We start from the raw sequence: 26,012 nt of genomic DNA on the forward strand, positions 1-26,012 counted from the left end.
CCAGGTCCCTGATCCCCCCACTTCTCCAGTAACATTGATGACCCCCCCCCACCCAAATGACAGTGAAAGCCCCCAACAGTCCATACCCCCACCCCTTCCCCCAAGTGAGAGTGATGGCCCACCTCATTTAAAAAAAAAAAAAAAAAGGTTTCTGAGCCCCACCCTGTTCCCCAAAAGGCAAAAAAAAAAAAAGTAGTGTCCCAGCCCCCCCCCCCCCCCCGACACCGCACACCTAAAAACCCTCACACCAGTGCGGTCAGTGCCATTTTACACAATGGCGCCAACCTCACTCTTGTCCCAGCCATATGACTGGGGTAAGGTCCAGGGATCGGACCTTGACCACCCAGCCCCGATGCGGGATCTGTTTTTTAAGTACAGGGGGCAGGAAGGGGGTCGAGTGGAGGGACAGTGGGGAGGGGCCTGGGACTATTTTTATTTGTTTAAATCGGGAAGGCCATCACTGACACTTGGGGGGTGGGGAGTATGGACTGTAGGGGGCTGTCACTATCACTTCGGGGGAGTAGGGGAGGGGGTCCGTTGATAACACTTGGGGGGGTAGGGGGATAAGCATTGGAGGCCAGGGCCACATTTTATTTGTGTGCTTTGGTGAGGGGGAAGGGGGGGCCAGGGCCGTTGCCATACAGGTTTTTGGTTTTTTTAATATTTTGTAGGTGGCCTCAGGCTGAGATGGGGATCAGCACTGACCCCGCTCTACCTCCGTATATGTACGTGACTGGTTTTTTTTTTGGACCAGCGGCCCTTTCAGGCGATGGCGGTCTCATGAGTTTGGGGCTACTATAGTATTAAAGGGACAGTCGCCACATTCTTTTGTCCCACGAGACAAAAGAACATGTCATACAGCTGTAATGCTTTTTGGGGGGAGGGGCCCCACTATTCTGGCTACATTCCCTCCCGTGATAGTGGGACCCCCTCCTATGTTAAAACACTGTGGCAATGCATCTATGTGTGTTTGCATCTGAGGCAATGGAGGGTGAAGTGAATCGCTCAGGGTCACAAGGAGTAGTAGTAGGATTGGAAGCCTGGCTTCTCTGATTCAGATCCTGCTGCTCTAACCACTAGGCTATGCCTCCACTGCAAGGAACAAAAATTAATCCAGTAGGTAAATCCAGGTTTATGTCTCGCCAGGACACTGGGCTGTCCTGAAATTCTCTGTGTCAAATAAATAGTTTAATTGCCTCGAGAAGAACTGCAATCAATCCACGGCATTTTGATTCCGGCAGGGCAATGAAAATCTGGCCTCTGGTTCCTGGAACATTATATTGGTGATTTTCTCCTTTTTTTTTTCCCTCTTCACTAATCACTAGCAGTCAGGGCAAGTAACCAATATTCAGCTTCCAAAAGAAGTTGGCTGCTAAATTAGAAAGTCGAGTTCTGCAAAGTCATTATACCTCCCTCAGCTCTTCTTCATATTACTGTCAATTAAGTAAGAAAATAGGAAACTAGATGGAACTGGAAGGGGAGGGCTAGGGATTGTAATTAAGGCTGCCATATTGCATTTGCTGAACTATTTTCCAGAGCAGATTGGAGGTCATAGTCATTTGAGATGGAGTAAGTAGTCACTTTAACATATTTTTCATTATACAAAGGACACTGGCACAGGCAGAATGAGAGTCACTTTGGGGGCAGGGATGGCAAACTCCAGTCCTTGAGCACCGCAAGCAGGTTTTATTTTAAGGATTTTCTCAGTGAATATTCATGAAGTGTATTTGCACACATTTGATCCAGGAGCCAGATTAAGTTGAATAATTTGGCCATCCCAAACATCAAATCTGTGCTGCATCTGAGTAATGGATTTCACCATCCCTGCTCTGGGTTGCTTGTGCCAGATCAAAATGCTCTGTTATTTTTTGACTGTGGTATTGATATCAAATGAGGGTTCAGTACTAGTGAATGGGCACTATAATATGTAGAGATGTGAATCGTGTGCCAGATCGTCTTAACGATCAGATTCGGCTGGGGGGGGGGGGAATCTGATCGTTAAGATATGTGAATTGGAATCGTTTCCAATTCCAATTCACATCGCTAATTTTTTTTTTTAGGGAGGCCCGCGCCGCTAAAAAAAAAACCCCACCCGACCCTTTAAATCGACCCCCCCAAAACCTTTTAAAATTACCTGGTGGTCCAGGGGAGCCTCGGGGGGCCTCGGGGAGAGATCCAGGGGGCCCTCGGGGTGAGAGGAGAGATCCAGGGGGGCCTCGGGGAAAGATTTCTCGTTCCCAGGCATCAGCTGTTCTAAAAAAAAAAATGGCGCCGATGCCCCTTTGCCCTTACCATGTGACAGGGTATCCGTGCCATTGGCCGGCCCCTGTCACATGGTAGGAGCACTGGATGGCCGGCGCCATCTTTAAAGATGGTGCCGGCCATCTTTACTCATCAGCGCCAATGGCACGGATACCCTGTCACATGGTAAGGGCAAAGGGGCATCGGCGCCATTTTTTTTTTAGAACAGCTGATGCCTGGGAACGGGAAATCTTTCCCCGAGGCCCCACTGGATCTCTCCTCTCACCCCCCGAGGCCCCCCTGGACCACCAGGTAATTTTAAAAGGTTTTGGGGGGGTCAGGAGGGAGGGGTGTCGATTTAAAGGGTCGGGTGGGGTTTTTTTTTTAGCGGCGCGGGCCTCCCTAAAAAAAAAAGGGTCGGGAGGGTGGGGGAGACTAAGGGGGGTCGATTTAAAGGGTTGGGTGGTTTTTATTTTTTATCGGGCCATCGGCGCCATTTTAATTAGTGGCAGCCAAAATGGTGCCGATGGCCCGAGAGCGGGAGATCACGCCGGGACCCTCCCCCACTGGACCACCAGGTAACTTAACTTTTTGGGGGGGTTTGGGAGGGTGGGGGAGGGTAAGGAATTGGTTTTAAAGGGTCGGGGTGGGTTTAGGGGTTGTTTTGGTGTGCCGGTTTTCCCGCCCTCCCCCAAATAATTCCCTTGCCCTATTTAACGATACAATACAAATGCCCCTGATGATAAATCGAGGGCATTTGTATTGTATCGTGCACTCTAACGATTTAGAACGATTTTAAAATTATCTGACGATAATTTTAATCGTTCAAAAACGATTCACATCCCTAATAATATGTACTAATTCTTCTTTATACTGAACATTAGGCATGTGCAGAGGTAAAATATTCATTTCGGTTCATTTATTTGTTTTGTAGGTCATCTCTGTTTTATTAACTTCAAACAAAAAAAATGCGTTTATTTGTTTTTCGTTATCTATTAAACTCAGAAACATAAAAATGATGGCAGCGAAGGACCAAGTGATCCACCCACTCTGCACAGCAAGCTTATACCAGTATCTGCTGCTCTGTGCAGGTTACCCCCATGCTTATGAGTTTACCAGACTGTAAAAGTCAGGGCCCTCTGATGCTGTCCGAATCCAGTTTTCCCTTAACCGTTGCAGTGGAATTAGCAAGCAATATTGGAGTTGCATCAAAAGTATCAGACTTAGGCCTAGATTTACCAATGTCGCAGGGCTCCCTGAATCGCGTGCTAGCGGGGGGTGGGCCTGCGAAAGCCGGCAGCGATCGCACCTCTGCTGTGCGATCGCTGCCAGCTTTTGCACCCAATGGCGCCATCATAAAAGGTGGTGCTATTGGGCACAAAATGGGCAGCGAAATGGATTAAAGATAGTACACGCTGCATCAACAAGTTACCCCCATGTTTATTTGTTCCCCAAACCTTAAAAGTCAGTGCCCTCAGTTGCTGTCTGAATCCAACTCCCCTTTTCCCACTGATGTTGAAGCAAAGAACAATAATGGAGTTACATTAACAGTATCAAGGCTTATTGGTTAAGGGTAGCAACTGCCACACCAGCAAGTTACTCCCAGTTACCCCCATGCACTCTTTTCTTTATGTTCAACCTCTAGCCTTTAGGGTTCCACAGTGTTTATCCTACACCCCTTTGAAGTCCTTCACTGTTTTCATCTTCACCACCTCTTCTGGAAGAGCATTCCAGGCATTCACTACTAGGGATGTGAATCGTTTTTTGACGATTTAAAAAAATCGTCAGATAATTTTTAAATCGTCAAAAATCGTTAGAGTCGCGATACAATAGAAATTTCCCCGATTTATCGTGAAAAATCGTAAATCGGGGAGGGGGGGAGGGGGGAAAACCGGCACACCAAAACAATCCCAAAGCCCACCCCGACCCTTTAAAACAAATCCCCCACCCTCCCGAACCCCCCCAAAATGTTTTAAATTACCTGGTGGTCCAGTGGGGGGGTCCCGGTGCGATCTCCCGCTCTCGGGCCATCGGCGCCATTTTGGCTGCCACTAATATAAATGGCGCCGATGGCCCAATAAAAAAAAACCCCACCAAACCTTTAAAATTACCCCCTTAGCCTCCCTCACTCTCCCGACCCCCCCCCCCCCAAAAAAAACTTTTTACACATACCTAGTGGTCCAGGGGGGCCGCAGGCAGCAATCTCCCATTCCCAGGCCATCAGCTGCGCTAAAAAAAATGGCGCCGATGGCCCTTTGCCCTTACCATGTGACAGGGCAAAGGTAGCGCCGGCGCCATTTTGAATATTGGCAATACAGCCGGAGTGCAGGAGATTGCTCCCCGCTGGACTTTTGGCAAGTCTTGTGGGGGTCAGGAGGCCCCCCCAAGCTGGCCAAAAGTCCCTGGGGGTCCAGCGGGGGTCCGGGAGCAATCTCCTGCACTCGGGCCGTATTGCCAATATTCAAAATGGCGCCGGCGCTACCTTTGCCCTGTCACATGGTAAGGGCAAAGGGCCATCGGCGCCATTTTCTTTAGTGCAGCTGATGGCCTGGGAACAGGAGATCGCTGCCCGCTTCTCACAGGCGTAAAGCTACGGACAAAGGTAAGGGGGGGGTTTGGATAGGGCTGGGGGGGTGGGTTAGGTAGAGGAAGGGAGGGGAAGGTGAGGGGAGGGCGAAAGAGAGTTCCCTCCGAGGCCGCTCCGATTTCGGAGCGGCCTCGGAGGGAACGGAGGCAGGCTGCGCGGCTCGGCGCGTGCCAGCTGCCCAAAATCGGCAGCCTTGCGCGCGCCGATCCAGGATTTTAGAGGATCCGCGCGGCTATGCGCGTATCTTATAAAATCCAGCGTACTTTTGTTTGCGCCTGCTGCGCAAACAAAAGTACGCGATCGCGCTTTCTTTAAAAATCTACCCCAAAGAGAAAAAACTTTGTACAAACTAAAACAACTTTAGCTATTGGTTGCGAAAACCGGCAGCGAAAACACCCGGTGGTGTGAAGGCTGCCGGCTTTCACAGGCCCGCCCACCCCTTCACCCCCCCACCCCCATTTTCGCTGTATTCACCATTCTGCGATAGAATGGTGAATCCAGGCCTTAGACTGCAAAATTAGGGGAAGGCAAAAAATTAGAGTTTAAATCATGAAATATTAAGAAGAAAAGGCATTAACATGAAAACTCCTGCACTATATTATAGAGTGTCTACCCCAGTATCTAACTATAGGATAGCAAAACAATTTCTTAGATTCTACAAAGGTCTTTAAAAGGGATGTGAATCGGTACCGGACTCGTTTCCGGTATCGGGTTCGTAAAAAAAAAACCGTGGGAAATCTTTGTTCCCGCAGTTCTGAGCCAAAAAAAAAAAAAAACCCCACCCGACCCTTTAAATTTAATTATTTAGAATCCCCCCCCCACCTAAAAAAAAAACTTTTCTAAAGTACCTGGTGGTCCAGCGGGGTCCCGGGAAGGCTGCTCTCTGCTGAGTGAGATTCAGCAGAGCTGTGAAACAGCAAATCTTCAGCTTGCCTGCTGCTCTGCAGATTTCTACCACCCTAGGCACAGGCCTAATGTGCCTATTGCAAATCCAGACCTGTTTGCATACACCCATTTTGAGGGAAACTGGAAAAGTGATAATAGATCTTGTAGGTTTGACCATGTCCCTCTTTCTGTTTTTATCCCCCCTTTTTCTCTTTTTATACATCTCCTATTCCCCATGGCATTAACCAGGCAACTCAAGTGCACCTGAGGCCTGGAAGTAAGTCTCTTTTCTGAGACTTCTCAGTACCTTTTTCGCCTTATCTAGTTAAGTGTCACAACCTTCCTTTTAGAGATTCAAGCACTTGCCTCTGCAGTGAGCTGACCCTGCTGGATGACAGATTCAAACATGAATTTGGTTGCCATTTTTGTATTTGAGTGATACAGAAATATGACCTATGGCAAAGGCCGCTTGCAGTGGGTAGGATAAATGTAAGGCAGTGGTTCTCAGCTCTGACTCGTGTGGTCCCCCAAAACAGGTCTGGTTTTCAGAGTGTCCAAAATATGAAACTAAACCTGGTTCTTAGACCAAATGTATTCAGATGTACATCATGAAAAGTCATTGTGGGTATCGTGAAACCATGAGGTTATCTTGAAACCAAGAGACCCAATAGATGGAAATGCAAATAAACTAAATCATTCGTAGAAATAGATAGTTTGGGGTGGATACTCTAGTCTGCCAGTGTTTTAACAATTTATATAAATATCATTGCCAGTAATTTTTAAAATAAGTCTAGCTGATATTGTATTATATCCAACACAAAATAATGAAAATATAAATATCATTATCAGTATTTTTTTTTTTAAATCTAGCTGAAAATGTTTTGTAACCAACATAAAAATAATGAAAATTATGGAGAATATTTGGACATGTTTTCTAGCCAACAACTGCGTGTTCTAACAGAGTTCATCCAGTCACCGCCCACGACAATTTTATGAGGATAGCTACAGGGAGAATTTTTTGATCACTTGCTTAAAAATGTTATGCTAATTACAAATGTTGTGTCTGAGATAGTGAAAATAGCCAAGCATCTGCTATCTCCCAAATTAAACAGCAGTCCCTGTCTGCCTTGGTCTCCATAGTAGGATTTGGACTGGGCAGCAGCTGAATGGGACAGCACCATCTGATGAAAATTCTGGCCCAAAATCTAATGACCATTTTCTAACAGTTACTAGTACATTGACAGGTAATTTTACAGCCTGATTTTAGCCATCCAGATTGCATGAAGCTTCTTTAAATAAATTAATGCATGCAGCCCTAGAGTTAGAAGGCTTTCCTAGGCATTAATGTACTCCTGACCAGATGCAGGGGAGGGAGATATGGCTGCTGGGTGCATTCCTTTTGGTGCCCAGCAGCAAAGCAGTAGGCTCGGCTCATTGGCTGCCCTTTGGCCAAATGGAAGGGGGGGTGGGGAACTCAGCATCACTACTGAATGTGCCGAGTAGCCATGGAACCAATTAATCAGCAAAGTATCCTTTGTCCTGCCAAGCCAGTGTTTCACCAGGCAGGCACATACAGTAAGCTGGAGTTTGAGGTGTGCTTTGTGATAGCGTGACAGCTCTCATTAATGTCTGTAAACCTTATATATGGTTCTTTATTTGATTTTAGAATCTTCAGCTCCAGAATTGGAAGACAGTGTTAGGACAGATCCTCTCTGACTAATCAGTTGGGCTCAGGAGAAGCTCTCATAGGGGTGGTTAACATGTTGTTGAGGGGAGGGTTCAGCAGAATGGACTGGGTGATAAAATGTCTAGGCTAGCATTATTCTTCATGAGGAGAGAGAAGTCTGTGCAGTTGCTGTGATTCCTTCAGTTCCAAGTGCTAGCAAGCGCAGTCCTGTGCTTAAGCCATTATTAATGTTTGCGTGTTCCTGTCTCTTTTCCAGGGAGGCCTGATTGCTCTTCTGCTGCTGCTCCTGGTCTTCACGGTGGCTTTGTATGCCCAGCGGCGGTGGCACAAGCGACGGAGGATCCCCCAGAAGAGTGCCAGCACTGAGGCAACTCATGAGATCCACTACATCCCCTCAGTGCTTCTGGCACCTCAAGCGAGAGAAAGCTTGCGGAACTCTCATATGCAGGCCCACAACTCTGTCATTGGGGTGCCAATTCGAGAGACCCCCATCTTGGACGACTACGATTATGAGGAGGAAGAGGAGCCCTCACTCTGCCTGGACCATGGTGGCAGGGAAGAGGTGTTTGGGAGTCAGGTCACGCGCACCCTGGAGAGTCTCGGAAGGGCTGAGGAGGAGAAACATGACTTGGAGAAGAGAGGTTGGGTGCTGTGCTTCTTTTTTTTTTTAGCCATTTCTTCCTTTATAGACTTTAAAACCAGGAAGTACTTGCAGGTTACTGAAATAATGCTGATCATTAAGGGGTACAAAAATGAGCACAGAGGCAGCCGATGCCAACTGACTTGGACAGCAGCCACCACAGGGCCATCTCATTTTGTTCACTTGTGTATTCACCACAGGGCAAATAATTACTTTGGAGGGAAGGGAGGAGGAGTGAAATTGAGTTCCTGCTTTTCCATATAGCGAATGGCCATGCTCAGACACCTGGCTGTTTTAAGAATTCAAAATACTAAGTAGCAATGTTTTCTGTAGTAAATATTCTAGTAAAGGCCTTGGCACTAGCTCACATACTTATGGATTGTTAGTAGGTATTTGCTTGCCAGAGTGTCTCTCTTTGGACAAAGTCTGTTTGTGCCTGCTTAATATACTTTGCACATATGAGTATGAAGTTTGCACCCTGAGTAGTATCAAAAACTACACGCGTAGTTTTAGTTGGATTAAAATTACCCACATACTTTTCACTTAGCAGATTTACTGAAAATTGTCCCATGGTATTCTGTGACACAGAAAGAGAGAAATACAATCTACATGCATTGCAGAAATATAGGGCTTTCTTTGATGACAATATGTGAAATATGTGTGTGTGTTTATCTATACAGTGCAGACTATCTATCTGTAAAATCTATTCTACCTATTTCTCTGTGAATTTCTTTGTTCAGTTTGACTGCCATTGAGATCAGTAGTGAAAAATGTTAGTCCATGAGAGAGAATATTTTCGAGGTGAAAAGGAATATAGTTGGGATGGCCTGATGGCTTAGCAGCAGAACTACAAACTGCTGTGCAGAGAGATCTGGGTTTGATTCCTGGCTCAAGTCATCTGTCTTTTGGGTCTGCTGGGGTTGGGAACACTGAGGAGGCAGCATTCACAGACCCGAGGTGAAAGGGAGTCAGTCATTATGCAACTGCAACACCTAGTGGCTGTATTTAGGGTCTATGATTGCAGAGTTCCAGAAGTAGCCCTAGTGCCCGAACCCTGGCCCCTGGCTGAAGAATTTCACAGCAATGACTGAGCTAGTTGAGTTGGGAAGGGATATAAACTAGGGGAAACATCCATAGGTAACTGTAAATGAAGGCTCATGATGCCAGATCCCAGCTCTGGTTCCAATTTGGCTAGAAGCCCAAAGAAACAGGAGAGAACTACTGTGTCAAAAGAAGACAAGGAATGTAGTTGTATAAAAAGCTCTTCAGCCTTCCATATGGGTTTTATTTTGGCCCAGCAGTTTCCTCCTTCTCTTTTTAGAATTTCAGTTCAACTGAAACCAGCCTTTACTGGGCTTATGGCACCATGAACCTTAATTAATGATTACCCAGTATTTTTCCTCATTTTAAATTCTATCCCCTCTTCGATCTAGCCCAGTCATAACAGCGATAGCCCTTGATTAGGGGTTACAAAGAGATCCTTCCTGATCAGAGCACACTGTATATTCTGAATCTGGCCACTAGGTGTCACCATTGTGTGATGGCTGGTATTCCTTTCCCTTCATTAGTTCTGGTTGGCCCAAGAAGCAGAAGCTGATCTTGGGAATGGAACCCAGCACAGCCACTGAACCATTGGGCTGGCCCTGAGCCATTCATATGTACTACATATGGGATCTCATCAAATCAATTTAAAGAGAAAGCAAGTGAGAAAATATAATGGTTGTCATAGGACTTTGATTTTATTCTCGGTCTGCTAGTGTTACTAGTAATGGTTATTGTTTAAAAGAAAAGAAGGAATATTGGTGGATGAGTAGGGGCCTTTCATTCATGTGTAAGAGAAGCAACTCTTGTTACCATATCCATCCTCTATAATGTGACAAGGGGTAAGTTTTCTGAGGCAAAGGGGGTGAAGTTTGGCTCTGGGGCACGGGGCTGGGGCCAGCATTTTTGAACTCTTATATTTCGTTTTTACATTTCTGAGTGCAACAGGATGATGGTACAGGGCATTTCACTAGACCCCCACCAAGATGTTGTAATCACGGGCTAGATAGGAATTTGGGGCCATTTGAGCCCTTTAAAAAATAGTGGACCTAGGATGTGGGGCCATTCATTGTGAGGTGCTGACTATGGGGAAAATACCACAGCTTAGTAAATGACCTCTTTAGATTGTAAGCTCTCACTCAGGGACATACTTACTGTACCCAAACTGTAACTTGCTGTAAGCCCAGGGTTGGAAAGTGGGATCAGAGAGGAGGCTTGAGAGAGCTTTTTTTCTTTTCTCTGACTGATTCTGCCTGTTTTGCTTTGTTTTTTTAATTTTGTTTCTTAAAAAATTGTATTTGCTTTATGGGCTTTTATCATTATAAATAAAACAAACCAACAACAAACCAAACAAAATGAAAAAATGGCTGCACATTCCTCCCTACAATATTTCCTGCTCTAACAGCCCCATCTCCTTCATCAGTAATCCATAATGCACTCTTTTAACTGAGCTCTTGAAATAACATGTGAGCTTAAAAGTGAACTCCTGGTGCAAGGCAAGTGTTAATTTTTCAGCCTTAGCAAGTGTGTGCTAAATAGCACATGGAAGAAAGCATTCCATGCTGTTTAGCATATGCCTGCAAAAGCTTGATCTGCATCATGTGTGCATCTATGGGCTAATTTTAACACATATTCAGTGAAGTTATCTAGGGCTGGTGTGGCATACCCAGTTATAGCCTTAGTATCAAGGATGGATTTAGGGTTTTTGCTGGCCCTAGGCACTTTTGGTGCTTTCATCCCCCTAACTTCTGTAAGAGACTGTTTACAGGGTAGTAGAGGGCTCTTCTCTGCTGAATCAGCAGTGCTGAAAGGTGGCAAATCTTATCCAGCCTGCTACCCCTAAACGTTTTGCTGCCCCTAGGCATGGACATAATGGGTGCCTATTGACAAATTCAGGGCTGCTTAGTTCACAGCACACAATTCTGAGTGCAGGTTAACCAGCTTTATTTAACATGCATTCTAAGAGTTAATGCCTGGGCCCAAAATGTTCAACATTACCTTGGGAAGGACCATAATGCCAATGACTGTGAAATCTGCTTCACATGAGGCCTGATTTAAAAAAAACCCAAACCAAACATTTACTAGAGTAAAACTGGATTTTATTCAAGTAAATGCACTTTACTCAAGTAAATGGCTTTTGAAATTTGCTACAATAGTTACATTTTCGCACGTAACTCCTTTTGAAAATTACCCCCTTAGAGTGGTTCTGCCCCCTAGTGTCTGTGGTTTCTACTAGTTGATGTTGCCCTGGCTAACTGTATTGTTGTAGTCTGTGGATTGTACCGGGTATTACTACTCTGGATATCTCTGTCCTCTAGCCTAGTGTCTGTTGATTGTGCCAGGTGGTAAGTCTCTAGTTAGCTTTGTCCTTGTATAATCCACAGCCTTCACTATTTGGTGCTGGCCAGGATAACTGTGTCACTTGGAATCTGCAGTATCGGCTGTTTGGGACTGCTCTGAATAGCTGTGTCCTCAGAAAATCTGCAATCTGTGTTGTTTGATGTCACTGTGGAAAGCTTCAGGGTTTGCTGGCTAAGCACTGCCAATTGATTTTAAAAGATGCATTTAAAAGCTACCTTCCCTGAAGCTACAGTATTGTTTTATCTATTGCTTAAGAGAGACTGGAGCCCACAGTTGAATCCTTAGAGTTTTCCAAATGGTTTATGTCTCTCTACTCATGTCTGTGATCCAGCAGAGGGCTTAAGAAATAACCTTTCAAAACATCACTTCTCGTTATTAGGTGTTCTTGAATGAAGTAAATTAAGAACGCATTATGTAGATGAATTTGTCCATCTATCTGTCTGTGACCTATTATCAGCAGAAAACAAAAGCCAATGGAATGAACTGAAGTTTGCGAGGTCACATGTGGGTACATCAAAGACTTCATTATGATGAGTAAAAACTTTGAGAGGTTCTTGCTTCTATTTGGTTTCGTTTTTTTCATGGTCCAGTTGCAACAGCGTGCACTAACAGGTTTTTGTGTGCATTAAAACCTCTTAGCACATTAGCAGACACCAAAGCAATACACAAGAATGCCTCTTCCACATATATGGAAGGGGTATTCTTGTACTGAAGACTGCTTACTATACTTGTTGTGAAGAGGATGAAACAGTAATCATTGTCTTCTTCACCAGTTTTTCATTCTCTGACTTGGTTTTTCATCTTGTTTTGTTATTTTATTTTTTTTTTGCTTCTGTTTCTCTTTGCCTTGCTTTCCCCTTCCTCTTTATTGTACTCAGAATTCTTTTCTCTCATAGTCTTTCAGTTTGCTTTTCTCACTCTCTATCTTTTCATGGCTTTTCTCCCCTTTCTGTGCTCTCTGACTTTCACCCTCTGTGGTACTATCACATCTGCCCGTTTTTCTCTCATATAGTCTTTTTTTTTTCTGGTTCCTTCCTCTTTCCTCACACCACCTCCCCTGCTCTTACTGTCTTTCCCCTTCCTCTCTCTGTTGACATTTCACATTGCTCTGGCCCTTGATTAAAGTGTCTACGTGTACAAATGCATGGTGTGAAGTGATTGATTAAGAGAACAGAGATTGGATGAATATCAAGTGCTGATGAGCACAAAACTGGAGGAGCTGCCTATACAAGTGTCAAAGTAGAAGCCTTGAGGCTGGTAGAGGCTGTAATCTTTGTGCCATTAAGAATTCATATTCAGACACTAGCTGTTCAGATCAATTGTACTTTTCAAAGAAGACCATTGTTTTAATGCATTTTGTATACTCTATATTGTTTTTGATTAGGAAGAAGAGCTATAGTTAATTCTTGCTTCTTCAGTGCATATAGTAGTTTGTAGTACTGGTAGCATTTGTTATCAAATGATTCAAATCTCAGTAACATTTCTCTGTTTTAACATATTTTAAAGAAAATAAAAGTGCCATCTTGTACCCACCTTATCCTCCTGGGAATAGAATTGGTGTCATATATTCATCCAGTTCTGGACCACATGGTGTTACCAAACTCTTATGTAATGAATATGGGGTGTGTGAGCCCTTAGCACTATGGCGTAGTTGACGCAGCCTCATGGGTGAGCCCAGCTGGTGAACATTCCCTGTAACGGGACAGTCTGGAGCTTCACCTTTACTAGCCACCTCCTCCTCAGGTTGAGTCCTTAGATTATTTTGGCCAGCAGGACTTAGGCAGGTCCCTAGGGCAGAGGTGGTAGCTAGAGTCCAGACACATACCAGAGACAAAGGCTTACGAAGGTCAGAGGAGAGCCAAGGTCAGGGCAGGCAGGAAGCAAGGGTAGTCAGGATCAGGCTAGAGGTCAGATCTAGACAGCAGGCAATCATAGTTAGGTCCAGGCAGAAGGTCAAGATCTGAAGCGGCAATCCAAGGGAGATGTGGACACTCAGGAAATACTGATGAAGAGAACTTGGAAGGCAGGCTGGATAGGCTGGGCTGGAAGGCAAGGCAAGGTAAGGCTGGATGAGGCTGGGCTGGAAAGCGAGGCAAGACAAGGCTGGATTGGAAAGCAAGATGAGGCAAGGGAGACCTGGAAAACAAGACGAGGCCCGGGAACGCTGGCAACATGCACTGCATGGAATGCAGGAGACCTTTTGCTGAGGTGAAGTGGGGGCATCCTGGGGGCCCTTTTTTAGGGCTGTGGCAGTGATGTCATCTAAGAGCACCATGGCCTTTTCCCACAGTGGTACCTTTAACTCTGGCAATGTCGAGCATGCGTGCGCCTAGAGAGAAGGCCTGAGGCAACGGTCCTGGTGGCATCCTGCCACAACTGTGAGATCTGATGGGGTCTCGACAGAGAGAGGAGTCCCGGAGTTTTGTGGCATTGGGGGTGAGTGTGGCAGTCTGCAGGGACATCCCACAGGCTGCCAAACATAACATTCTATCTCCACCAATAGGTTCTAGGTCGAATCTGGTGGTACCACATCTGGCTTTCTTCACAATATTCTACTCAAAGGATCAAAGCACAATATGGAAGCAGTTTTCATAATAGCTGAAGTTATTCAAACTTACGTATAAACAGGGATTGTAAGCCATCTGGGGATAAGGAAATGCCTGCAGTACCAGAATGTAATCTACTTTGAAGTTTCGAAAAGCATAATACATAAAAAAACTTATCCATGATAATGGAATCTTTGATTCTCTAGTAGTGTTGCAACAGTAGAATCAGTGGTTTGGTCAAATTGTAATTTTTGGAAGTCAAAAACTTCCATTTTTCATATTTCATAGTATTTTCATGTTTTTATATGATAAGCTAATACCCCCATTTATTTTTGCTTTATTTTTATTGCTTTTCAACAATAATCATCAATAATAGCCTGCTGTTGTGCTGGAGGTGGGCCCTTGGGCTGAGGTGGGGTTGATGCAACCCGTAGGTAGGGACCTACGGGTCCTCACCGTTGGCAGGCGAAGTGGGCTGATGGACGGAGGCCGGCTGGCACTTCACCAATACCAGCCCTCGTTCCCCATGGGTTGAGCCTTTGGGTGCCGGGTTCGGCTGGACTTAGGTAGGCCTCCGTATGTCATCGTTGATGGAGTGATCGAGGTCAGCCCAGAGACAACAGTGGAGAGATGATACAGTCTAGTACTGGACGTGGTAGTGCCCCAGAGACCCGGGTGCCAAAGGAACAAAGTCAGACAGGGCGCACCCGAACAAGAGTAGGCCGAAGACTTAATAGGCCAAGTCCAGGTCATAGGCTGAAGAGGTGTCATAAAGCAAGCTTGAGTCAAGGCTGGTGGCAATCTGGAAGTAGTAGCAAGCAAGGCTGAAGTCTGATCATGGAGATAGTCAAGCGTAGTCAGGCGAAGCAGAGGTCTGGGCTTGGAGAGAGGCAACAGGGTAGTCAGGCAATGCAGAGGTCTGGGTCTGGAGAGAGGCAACAGAGTAGTCAGGCAATGCAGAGGTCTGGGTCTGGAAAAAGGCAATGGAGTAGTCAGGCAATGCAGAGGTCTGGGTCTGGAAAGAGGCAATGGAGTAGTCAGGTGATGCAGAGGTCTGGGTCTGGAGAGAGGCAATGGAGTAGTCAGGCAATGCAGAGGGTCCGAGCTTGGAGAGAGTCAACGACGTGGTCAGGCAAAGGAGAGAAAGTCTGTGTAGGCAATCCGAGGAAGGGTTGAAGAGCAGGAATGAAGGAATCAGGAACAGGGTTCAACGAGGAACAGGAACACAGGAATGAGACAAATCTCTCAGGAGGCAACGAGTACTCGACCAGCGAGGAGACCTGTTGCAGAGGCAAAGCTAGGGAGCGGAGCCTGGGTTTAAATACCAGTGCTCCGCTGACATCATCATCCGGGGCCATGGCTCGGTTCCCGCCACGGGCCCTACTTAAGGTTCAGTGATGCGCACGCGCCTAAGGAGGGGCGCAGTGCCAAGTAGCAGCGTCTCTCCATGGGTCACGCGGAGAGGCCCGACATGGAGCAGTAGAAGTGGTAGCTGGTCTGGAGACACCAGGGTCTGTAGCTGAGCTGGAGGCACCAGGGGTGGCCTGAGGGCGGAGCTGGCAGCCTACTGCCACCAGAGATGAGGAACCAGGCATTGGAGTTACTGAAGAGAGGTGAGGGGGCCGTGTCGCAGGTCTGCTGCGGACAGCACGTGTAACACTTGCATAGACAGTCCAGTAATATAATACTTATACAAATCAAATAGTAATAAAACAAAAGAATATCCAAAGTTCACCAGTTAGAGAATCCAAAAATAGAAAACATTGGAGGCTGATAATAATATAAACACAAAGAAACTGATCAATCAGGAGATTTTCCTTCTTCTACAAATATAACCCTAACAGCATTTAGAAGTAAAATGCTCTGCACTTGTGACTCAATTTTCTTCTGATCTAGAAAGCAATGCAATTGAGAGAGTTCAAAAAAGCTTCAACAAATTTTAGCAAACATTTACAAGGCAATCTTACAAGAAATGAGGCACCAATTGATTGGGCCTCATCACACATAGCAATGAACTTTTTCCTCCAGTCCTGTGTAACTTTACACACATCTGGGAAGACCCAGATCTTTTCCCAGAAATAAAGTATTACTCTTGCGAAAGAGCAAGCACAAAATGCTGTCTTTCTCTTAGGGAAAGACTAAAGATACCAGTAGGGTAGTTCTTTTGTTCTCTTCTACAACAGATTAACAGAATCTTCTAAGAGTCTTGTAAGTTCTAAACTATTCACCGACAGATTCCCAGCAAAGCTCCCCTCTTCATAACTTTCTGCCTTCCTCCTAGATAGGAGCAAAAAGATTTTACTGATTGGGGGCATAGAGTCTTGCAGTATTCCCAAAACTTTAGCTAGATATCGTTTAAAAAGATCTAGAGATGGAATTAAATTTAGTTTTGGGGAAATGTAGTAGTTACAGTTCAATGCTCTTATTTTTATTCTTTAAATTCTCTTAATTTCTTATGGACATTGTTCTTACCTTGAATAATCCCAGCTGAGTTGCAGACATTTGAGAAACTTGATGTTCAAGACTTCCAATCCTCTTATTGTGCTCCTCCAAAGCAGCAGTTTGTGACTGGATTTTAGTAAGAAGAGAACATCTATAGAAACAGTCATCAATGTGGAAATTGACTTCTCCAATGAGACCAGAACTGACCAGATGAAATCTAAGGTGATAGTAGGGGGATGCAGAAGAGGAAATTTTATTTGAATATCAGCCAATACTGCCCCAATACTTGAAACTGCAGTGACGCCCTTCTCTTCTACTGCTGCTACTTTCTCCTCCTTCTGAGTAAGTAAATTAAAACCTTTTGCCCCTTCCGCCACCAGTTTCTTCAGTTTGACTCTCCACCAGCTGTCCCAATCCTGTCGCAATGCCAAACAAATACACGGCAGGCTCCTAGGCTGTAGCACCCCCTCCTTCTTCACCGCATTGTTAATGTCATCACTTCCCAGCGATGGGGTGCTTACCTCGTAAACCATGGGACCCATGCTTCGACGCAGGTGGAATAATTCCCTCAGGTGTGCTCAGCGAAACCTCCCAATTGAGCTGGGAGGCTGCTTTCACACTCCCCCCAAGGGTGAAGTAATGCTCTAGTATCATAAACTGTCTTAGGGGATTTTCTTTTGAAAGGCTGAAGGAAAACCTCACTTTCCCTTTCCTTTTGACCATAAGGCAAAACCAAAAAGAATATTAAAGGAAAAAGAAAACAGCAGTCATGGAGGAACACTCGGAGCACATTCCTAATATGCCGCCATCTTGAATCAGTTCATTTTCTATCTAATGCCTCAATTTAAAAAAAAAAAAAATGTTATTTATTGCATTTCAAATTATACTCAACATTTTGTAAAGAAAAAGCAGCCAATAGATAATAAGAAAAAAACTAAATAATATAACATATCAAAATTATGCATCAGCTGCTTACAGTGTGCATCATATATGAGAGAAATATAGAGAGAAATAAAGAAAATAAACAAAGCAATCTATTCCAAGAGAACAAAAACCAGACTGTATCCCCGCTTAACCCAACACCACTCCAAAATCACAGTATGAAACAGATAATCCATCCTTCCTTTAAACTTTAGAATCAATGAAAAAACAAAGTTGAGAGGGCTTACAGAAAATCTTCACATTAAATAATATAAACAACTATTTACAAAGAAATTGTAAACAGAAACTAGCTTCCAAGGCCACAGCCTCTTGGCCAGAAATTCTTTCCTTCACTTTTGTGTTGATCTACACAAACTGGGAAAACCCAAAGTTTAGAGTCTATAAATAGAATCTGAGCATGCCAAAAATACAAATGTATATCCAAGTCTCAATCTTGTGAGAAGGCAAACAACACAATTATATTGGTCTTCTTAGGGCTGATGCAAGAATATTTGGCAGCCTAGGTGAACCTTTGGTCATTCACCCTACCTTGCCCAACTATTGGCAGCAGTTCCAGCACAGTGCTCCCTTCTTTGGTGGTATTGATCATGGTACACTAGTATTCTAGACTTCATGATGGCGGGATTTTGCTGCCCCCAAAATCCTGGCATGCTAGGCAACCACCTAGCTTGCCTAATGGAAACACTGGCGCTGGGTCCTATGTGCCTCATCCACTACCGTTGATTCCAAAATCACAGAAACATCCAAAGCAGCAGCGCCTTGATTTATAAGTTCTTATCCAATATCTTTAACCTCTGACCCTTTTCCATCTAGAAGAAAAGAGCTTTACAAATAGGAGTCATTATTTCCTGTGTGATACCAAGCACTTCACACATAAATAATTCAGTAGGTGATAGCATAGGTACTACAGGAAAATTTAGTATGTGCAAACTTAAATGCCTTACTGCATTTTCTAAATTCTCAATCCTGTAATGAGTCATAATCTTATCCTGGACCAAGGTGTATTGTACATCAGCTAGTTTGTTCATAGTTTGCTTTAAATTCTCAATATTTTCAGCCTGGGCATCCAATGAGATTGAAAATATTACTAGTACTAACCATCAACAAAGACACAGATTGTTCCAGAGAAGAAAGAACCATTTAGATATTTTCTGATTTGATGGGAACGGACTTAGGCATGCAGGCCTGATAGCCAGAACATCAGCAAAAGTACCTTGGAGCTGGAGGGAGTCTATGATAATCCAGGGAGAGAAAGCATCATCTGATGACACTGTACAGCTTCCACAAACTTCGGTACTTTCCTCTTCATTCCCCAGATGCTGCTTGCTCTGTTCCCTTATCCCACTTGACTTTTTCACAGAGGGTTCCTTCAGTCATTGCTTCATCCCCAGTACTTGTGTCCACACCACCACCAGCAGGATCCAATGCACTCAACAGCAAAGCCGACTCTGTGAACACCAGGGAGGGAAGAACTCTGGTATACTCCAATCCATCTTAATAATGGCTTAGGAACTTTTCTTCCAGGAACTTGTGCAAATATTTTTTAAACCCAGCTACACTAACAGCTTTTACCTCACCCTCCGGCAATGAATTCCAGAGTTTAATTATACATTGAGTTAAAAAATATTTTCTCCTATTTTTTTTTTAAATGTATTACCTAGTAACTTCATTATATATCTCCTAGTCTTTGTATTTTTTAAAAGAGTAAACAACCGATTCCACTCATTATTTTACAGACCCCCTATCATATTTTTCTTTTACCGTTTCTTCTCCAAGCTGAAGAGCACTAACCTCTTTAGCAGTGCCGTTACATCTCCTTTATCATTTTGGTCTTCCTTCTCTGTACCTTTTCTAATTCCACTATATCTTTCTGAGATGTGGTTATCAGAATTGCACAATACTCAAGGTGTTCCATGGAGTGACACAAAGGCATTAGGATATTCTCTATTTTATTCTCTATTCCTTTCCTAATAATTCCTAGCATTCAATTTGATTTCTTGATTGCCACCGTACATTGAGAAGAGGATTTTAACATATTATCCACAATGACATCTAGACCCTTTTCCTGGGTGGTGACTCTAAATGTGGAAACTTGCATTGTGTAGCTATTGTAACCCTCTCTTGGTTACAGGCGTCACAAAAATTCCCAGGGCCACTCTATGTCCAAGACCATTTCCTTTTCTCTCTTCTCACAATCACTACAGGAGCTAGCCACAGGGAGGCTAAGGTCCAATACAATTCTGTTACTTGTATAATCATGGGAGCACCAATAAGAGAACATAGATCACCAAAATTGATAGAACTTCACTGGCTTCCCAGACAATGGTGAATTATGTTTAAAATACTTGTGCTTATTTTTAACGGAATTAATGGTCTAGTGTCTCCAACTGTTAACGCAGTGTTAACATTGTATCAGTTGACACCTAATCAAAGATTGGCTTCACAAGAATTATAATGTATACCATCTTTCAAACAAATCCTATTGGATGAGTCCCATGAACGGTTATTCTGTGTGCAAGGACCACTCTTCTGGAATTCTTTACAGAAGGAAATGAAAAGCAAGAGTAATCTTAAAAGTTTGCAAACTGGTGAAAACATTTATTTCAGCAAACATTTCTTTAGTACAGTGAGATATATAATTTGTGGGATCGATCTCCTGTAAACTAGAGGGCAATGTGCTTTATGTTGATTATGATTATTGTGTTTTATTTTTTATGCTGTTTTATTTTAGTTATGTTTGTTTTTATGTTTTCATGTTTTAATGAGTATTGTTTAATTATGGTTTTATTTGTATTTATTATGTGTTTAAATTGAATTTTTATGGATGCCTTTTGTAAACCACTTAGGAAAGGTGATAGGTGGTTAGACATTTCTTAAATAAATCCAGTTCAGGGGAGGTTAAGCTTCCAGAGTCCTTGGTGCTAGTAGTATTCTCCACCCATCAACCTACCCAAAGTGCTCACTGAGGATGATTTCGATATCACTCTCTTTTCATCGTCGCTCCACAGAAGACACTCCAAAAACTCAGGAGAGACAGCAGAGTGGTATTCAAAATAAAAGGGGAGTTTTGCGAGGATTGTACAAATCATCAACATTATAACTAAAATTTTCTTTCTATAAGCAAAATTTATCTCCTTATCCATCCTAAATCTGAACCAATGTCCTTCCCCAATTTGGGCAACGAGAAAAAACAGCTTCTCAAAATATCCAGAATCTTCAAAATCTCTTCCAAGGCCCAAAACTCTCTTCAAAATCTATGATGCCCACATAGCTGTTGAATTGACAGGCAGACTCAAAGTCCATTCAACTCTAGAGGAGGGCTTCCCTCTAAAGCTGGGTAAAATCTTACAAAGACAGGTCCACAACTAGAAATCCAAAAATCTCTTCACTCTTTACTTCTGTATCCAGAAAAAAACCCTTCTGGCCAGGAAAGAACAGAAATAAGATTTTGTCCTCTGTTACTCCTTAGTAGCAAGCTGGGGGTTCATCAGAAACACCACTACAAAAAAATAGGAATCAGCTCTAAATTTTGAACCAATAACAAAAGTTCAACTCTAGAATTTGAGAACCACAAATCAGGAACTTGAACTGAGCATGCTCTATCCCAGAATATAAGTGGGAGCCTTAACCAATCCTAAAACAGGGGGAATGGATCCCAAAAATACAGATCCACTATTAAACCCTCCCCCCATTACAGAAAGAAAAACAAACAAACTGGAGTAGGAGATTGATTCAGATTTTTTTCGTAAATCTATACTTCCCATAAACACCATTACAAAAATATATACACACTTACAATTCACATATGCCAGAATTGTCAAAGCATTGCAGGCATAAAATCCAAGGGTTATGCATGTGGCTGGGCTGTGTGCGTGCCGAGCGCTTTTAGAAACAGCCCGGCCATGTAGGTAACCCCCAGTATGCACAGAAGTGTGTAACATATATACATATGTGTATATATATATATATATATATATCTTTAAAAAATGCTAAAGACAAAAATCACAGTAATATTAACATTGGTATTCAATAACATCTCCCACCCTCACATGAAGTCAAATTAGTGCCCCTATTAATTGAAAAATAGCAGCATCCTTCTCCCTCAATCTTCTTGGTTGCTCCAAGACCAGGGGCCTGTTGATTGAAGGCTTTCAAAAGGTAGGTATTCTGACAAACAGGAAGAGAATAGAACATACCCTCCCACATATAACAGAAAAACATTTAAAGCAATTTATAAGGAAAAATCTGCAAATCACACCCTTCTAATAAACAAAGGCACAGAGCACTTAGTCACTTACAACATGTCCTTCACAGTGACTTCATTTGGCAATAAACACTCGATTTGAAGCCGGTCAATGAACCCATCCCATCGATGGTAAATTACTACATGCTTGTAGACATTCTGCCCAATTTTTAGCTCTTTTATTCTTTGGGCCATCTTACTGCTATAGTCTTTGCAGACAAAATCATAGTCAGTTTTATCTTTTACCACACACTTGTCCGCATATTCCCAAATCCACCCCTTCTTGATGACATTCAATATAGTTCATGGAGTAGACCGGGACATAGGGATTCTGCAATCCAAAAATATCTGAATCTTTCTCCACAAGAGCCTTTCAGCCTGTATAGCCCGCTTGAACTTATGCCCTCTTTCCACACTGCTGGGCACCACCCATGATTAGTCCCGAACTTCCCATGGTATGGGATGATTGAACACATCTGAATTGACTAAGGGGGTCATTTTCAAAAGCGATCGCACGCGAAAAGGGACTTTTCGCATGTGAAAAGTCCCTTTTTGCGTTCGATCACTAAATGGGGGTTAAGTCAGGGCAGAGTCAGCCCCGGAAGAGGAGGAGTCAGGGCGGCACTGGGGCTGACACTGCAGTGACATCGCTGGCAGCGAAAGGTAAGGACCCTTATCGCCGCCAGTTTCGCGCCAAATAACTACACCTTTTATGGTGTAGTTATTCGGTGGGAAAGCCAGCAGCCAGCGCACCGCAGTGGTGCGATGGCTGCCGGCTTTCGCAGGCCCCCCCTGCTTCGCCCCCCATTACTGCCAGATTCTCTAAGGTCTGCGACCTTAGAGAATCCAGGCATTAGCCACTGGGTCCCATAACACGAGCAGCTACTTCACTAGGCAATAACTGAATATCCTCACCCTTCCCGCTACTGTAGGAGGTAGGGAATAAAACACCACTGGATAACCTTCTGATTGAAATTCCTGAACTTGTATGTGGAGAAGAACTGTCCATGCACTGATGACAGAATTCCAACATTGTCTGCGGGCCCCATACCAAGACATTATTGTGAGAGTTCATGATAGCAAAACATCTGTGCGTGCTCTCCATTGAAACTGCCACATTATATTTGATTGAATTAAAGTTGTGGCTCACCAGAGTTCTGCTGCCCTGCCTTGGGGATGTAGATGCAGTCTACCCCTCATATGAAGAGTAGCTCCAATGTTCATCAGCATTTGGTGCTAAAGTTGCTCCATCATGGGTAGGCCTAGAACAAAGCTTATGCAAGGTGCCCAGGCCTCTCAGCAATTCACCTTCTTTTAAAACCGAATTCATATCCATGCCAATTGATTCTGAACTAACTTTGTTCTCATTCTTGCCAGCATTGGGTAACCAGTCCCCAGTTCCAACCACAGGGAGTGGTCCGTCCAAACTTGTGTCAGCCTCAACAGTCAACTCTTGGTCCATCTTCACATCCGAGATAACCATAATGAAGGAGTCCACTGACTACCTCTCTGCTTCCATGGATTCAGGGGCCTGACTCCTGCCTATATATTGCATGTATACATAGGTGCACACGCACCTAAGGGGAGGCAGTGGGAGTGGTGACAGGTGGTGTCTTGGGCCTATTATGGTTTTGAGGTGTTTGAGTGGATTCTTGAATACTGTGGAGATGACCACGCCCTAATAAATACTTATGCGCCCTGGTGTACACCAAGGTCCCCTGCAGCATAATGTTTCTTCTGCTATGGATGGCATGTAACTTATAAAAGAAAATGATCAAGCCATTTCAGAGGGTTTAAAGGGTCTGGGGTAACTGGGGGGAGTACAAGTTACCATACCAAGGGGGTCTGGAGGACCTAGCTGTTAGCTGGGCAAACTGATGGACAAACTGGTAATGCAGTAGAAGCAGGATCTACATACCCATGCTCCCAGTTAAACTTTATTATACAAAAGAACTGCTTCACCTTCGTGTAACTCCCAATCTCAATACTCCTATAACACTGGGCTTATATTGGAGGAATATACCATTTTCAACCAGACCTCATAACCAATATCCGGTGCTACAATGCACGGAATTAATACCACATATTTTGAATAAACTCATGTGTGGAATATTTTTAATCATAGGTCATTGGTTGTTGGATTCGATTATTTCTTTTTCTTTTAAATGTTCATTTTTTACTTTTTTTGTCTTTTTAAATTTTACATTTGTAAATTTGCATTTGTGGACAGCACTTGTCTTGAAAGATGATTTTGTATATATTTAAAATACTTATCTTAAACAATGTTTGCAGCTGAATGTCTTTAGATTTAGGACCGGAATACCGGGGAAAAAACCAACTACGCCCGACGCGGCTCGCGTTTCTTAACTTGCTTCTTCAGGGGCTCATAATAAGTTGTCTGTAAACACAAACATTGCGTCAAACATTGTAATTCAAAAAACACTTATAAAATATACTCGCTTTTTTGTCCATACATCAGTTATAGCGACTCATGTTTCCCGACTTCCACAGTCTGCAAAACAACTATGCCTCCATTTTGAAAAGCTAAACCGGCGGCTTTTTAAACCTATTACCGGCTCGGATCTCAACCAATCGGGAGAGTACAACTTCATAACAGCAGAATGACGTTTAACGTTGTATGTCCTCATACGTTAAAACAGGGTGGTCCAATCAATGGCTTCATTCATTCCTCTCGGAGAAACTGCCTGCAATGTGAAGATCCATTTTTGTTCAATAAAGTTTAGTTGAAACGAACTCTCTCCGCTATCATCTGACCGGACTATTTGGTCCAAAATTGTCCATTTAAGATCTTGAAACCTATGCCCTTTATCTATACAATGTTTGACCATTGGAGCGTCCAGGTTGGACGTGTTAAGTCTACTACGATGTTCTCGGAGACGGACCTTAATCGCTCTTTTTGTCCGTCCAACATAGATTAAAGGGCAATTGCACTGGATTACATATACGACATTTGAAGATAAACAATTGGTCTGAAAACATTTCTTAAATTTCCGTCCAGTGTCTGGATGACACCACTCTGGTCCTACTATAGCTAATTCACACATGTCGCAAGCCCCGCATATGTTGTGGGACCCTTCTCTAGACAAAACTGTGTGGGTGATGTTAGCCCGGACGATGTGTTCTTTAATGTTTTTTCCACGGGAGTAGGAAATTAGAGGTAAGTCAGAAAAAATGGACGGATGTAATTGTAACACATGCCAATGTCGTTTTATGCTCTGGACAATAAATTTAGATTTGTCAGAATGTTGTAAAACGCAAACATCAGGGCAATCTTGCTTGCGGGTTTGATATTCCAAAAGTGAAGTTCTATCAGAGTATTTGGCACGGCGATAGGCATTGTGAACCGCATCGAGCGGATATCCGCGTTCAAAAAATCTGTATGCTAAAGTTCTTGCTTGTTTTTGAAAGTCCCGGTGGTCTGAACAGATACGTTTCAACCGAAAAAACTGACTCACTGGTAGTCCTCGTTTGAACGCTGTTGGATGACAGCTGTTAAATCGCAGTAAATTGTTTCTTTCTGATGGTTTACGAAAGATCGTAGTCCCAATTTTTTTATTTTGAATGTATATTTGAATATCCAAAAAATTAATTTTTTCTGTATCATACTGGAACGTGAATTTTAAATGGCAATCAATTGTATTCAGCCAATTAAGGAAATACTTCAACGACTCTTCATCTGATGTCCAAAAAAATAATAAATCGTCGATATACCTAATCCAAAATGGAATGTGCTGAAAATAGCTTGATCTATATATACAACATCGTTCCAAACGATCCATAACCAAATTTGCTATCGGTGGGGCCGCTGAGGACCCCATTGCGATTCCATGGATCTGTAAATAGTAATGTGTTTGGAAACGAAAAAAATTTTTTTTGAGGACCAATTCTGCTATTTTCAGTAAAAACGATATCGGGACTCTCGATGGTATCTGATTTTCCAAAGTTTCAGTGATCACTTCCAGAGCTACTGACTGAGACACGTTAGTATATAATGATACCACATCCAGTGATGATAAAAAAAGGTTATCAGATTGATATTCAAATTCACTCAGTTTTTTCAATGTTTGAGTTGTATCTTTCACATAGGACTGCATTTTTTGTACATGTGGATATAAAAACTTGTTAAGAAAAATTGCTAATGGTTCCAATAGAGATCCATTGCTGGACACAATCGGCCTCAATGGAGGATTAGTCAACGATTTATGAATTTTTGGAATGCCATATAATATTGGCGTTCTTGGGTGCTGAACCCTCAGAAAGAGTCTTTCTTTCCGTGTGAGGAATGGGCTCACTTTTTCCTCTAAGTAATGATCTATAATCATCTGTAGTTCTTCAGTAGGATTCTCTTCTAACAATCGATAATAGTTGGTATCTGC

The sequence above is a fragment of the Rhinatrema bivittatum genome, chromosome 8 (assembly GCF_901001135.1).
Source record: "Rhinatrema bivittatum chromosome 8, aRhiBiv1.1, whole genome shotgun sequence".
NCBI lineage: Eukaryota > Metazoa > Chordata > Amphibia > Gymnophiona > Rhinatrematidae > Rhinatrema > Rhinatrema bivittatum.